The 2452-nt window shown below is 38.3% G+C and overlaps 1 non-coding gene across 1 annotated transcript; it reads right to left on the bottom strand.

Moving 5' to 3' along the window:
- Positions 1 to 236: 236 nt before the first annotated feature.
- On the bottom strand, positions 237 to 342 carry LOC133256334 (U6 spliceosomal RNA). Its single transcript, XR_009739198.1, has one exon. It is a non-coding gene; the product is annotated as a U6 spliceosomal RNA (small nuclear RNA).
- Between the last annotated feature and the right edge of the window lie 2110 nt (positions 343 to 2452).

The raw sequence follows: 2452 nt of genomic DNA, 5'->3' as shown, positions 1-2452 counted from the left end.
TTGTATCGTTTAACATTTGTGTTTCCTTGTTAATTTTCTGTTTAGTTGATCTATCCATAGGTGTGAGTGGGGTATTAAAGTCTCCCACAATTATTGTGTTATTGTTAATTTCTCCTTTCATACTTGTTAGCATTTGTCTTACATATTGCGGTGCTCCCGTGTTGGGTGCATATATATTTATAATTGTTATATCTTCTTCTTGGATTGATCCTTTGATCATTAGGTAGTGACCATCTAAAAATATGGAACGCTTCACGAATTTGCGTGTCATCCTTGTGCAGGGGCCATGCTAATCTTCTCTGTATGTTCCAATTTTAGTATATGTGCTGCCGAAGCGAGCACTAAACAATTAATTCTAAAAAAGTCAGGAAAAGAATACAGAAAGCAAATAGCAAAAAGTTTAGATTTAAACCCAAACCCCCTCCCAATTCTTTAAATCGAATTAAGGTATATGGTCTAAACTCCCCCAGAAAAAAATATTTTAAGATTGGGTAAATAAAGCAAAGTCCAACTATAGGAATAAGGAATCCACTTTAAATAAAAAAACACAGATAGTTTTGAAGCCAAGGGATGGTAAAAATATATACCATATTGCATTAGATTCCTGGGGCTGCTATAAAAAACTGTCACAAACTTGGTGACTGAAAACCACAGAAACGTGTATCTCTCACAGTTCTGGAAGCTGAAGTATGAAATCAAGGTGTTGGCAGGGCCATGATCCCTCTGGAGGCTCTGGTGAAGAATTCTTTGTCTCTTCCAGTTTCTGGTGACTTCAGTGTTCCTTGGTTTATTGCAGCATCACTCCAATATCTGCCTCCGTCTTCACGTGGCCTCCCCTTTGTCTCTGTGTGTCCTTTCCTATCTCACAAGGACATTCTCATTGGCCCACCCTAATCCAGTATGATCACATCTTGATCCTCAATTGCAGCTGCAAAGAGCCTATTTCCAAATAAGATCCACATTTTGAGATTCCAAGTAGACATGAATTTGGTGGGGGACACTATTCAACCCACTGCATATGCTAACACTCATCAAAAAAACCCAGGTGAGATATCTCCCTCATACCAGTATAAATGGCCATCATCAAGAAATCCACAAACAATAAATGCTGGAGAGGTTGTGAAGAGAAGAGAACCCTTCTACACACTTGGTAGAAATGTAAATTGGTATAGCCAGTGTGGAGAACAGTATGGAGGTTCCTTAAAAAACTAAAAATAAAGCTACCATGCTGCTAAGTCGCTTCAGTCGTGTCTGACTCTGTGTGACCCCATAGACAGCAGCCACCAGGCTCCCCATCCCTGGGATTCTCCAGGCAAGAACACAGGAGTGGGTTGCCATTTCCTTCTCCAATGCATAAAAGTGAAAGCTAAGTCGCTCAGTTATGTCCGACCCTCAGCGACCCCATGGACTGCAGCCTTCCAGGCTCCTCAGTCCATGGGATTTTCCAGGCAAGAGTACTGGAGTGGGGTGCCATTGCCTTCTCCGAAAGCTATCATATGATCCAGCAATCCTGCTTCTTGGCATATACCCAGAGAAAAACATGATTTGAAAGGAAACATGCACCCCAATATTCATTGTAGCCCTGTTTACAATAGCCAAGATGAGGAAGCAACCTACAATGTCTGTCAACAGAGGAGTGGATCAAGAAGCTGTAGTACATATATACAATGGACCATTGTATATATTGACCATTAAAAAAGATGAGATAATGCCATTTGCAGCAACATGGATGGATCTAGAGATAGTCACTCTGAGTGAAATAAGTCAGAGAAGAAGAAATATCATATGATATCCCTTATATGCAGACTCTAAAAAAAAATGATACAGGTCAAATTATTTACAAAACAGAAACAGACTCACAGACAGAGAATGAACTTGCAGTTGCCAGAGGGGAAAAACAGGGGGAAGGGATAGTTAGGGAGTTTGAGATTAACATGTACACACTGCTATATTTAAAGTGGATAACCAAAAAGATCCTACTGTATATAATACAGGGAACTCTGCTCAGTGATATGTGTTAGCCTGGATGAGAGGGGATTTCAGGGGAGAATGGATACATGTATACATACGATTGAGTACCTTTGCTGTCCACCTGAAACTATCACACATTATTAATTGGCTATACTCCAATGTAAAATAAAGTTAAAAAAAAACAGGTAGTTATGGTAAAAAGTAGATTTCAGAGCAACAAATATATCCAAGGATAATAATACAATATCGTATTGATAAAGGGATCAATTACTCAAGACATAATAATTCTAAATGTTTATGCAGCTAATAACAGAACTTCAAAATATACGAAGCAAAAAATAATAGAATTACAATGATAGACAAGTCCACAATTATAATTAGAGATTTCAACACCTTTGTCTCAATAATTGACAGAATGAGTAAAAAAGTAACCTTAAAACACAGAAAACCTAAAACACTGTCAAAAAATTGGTATAATTGA

The sequence above is a fragment of the Bos javanicus genome, chromosome 10 (genome assembly GCF_032452875.1).
Source record: "Bos javanicus breed banteng chromosome 10, ARS-OSU_banteng_1.0, whole genome shotgun sequence".
Classification (NCBI taxonomy): Eukaryota; Metazoa; Chordata; class Mammalia; order Artiodactyla; family Bovidae; genus Bos; species Bos javanicus.
Note: the sequence above shows the minus strand (reverse complement) of the source record. Positions and strands in the feature narration are given on the sequence as shown.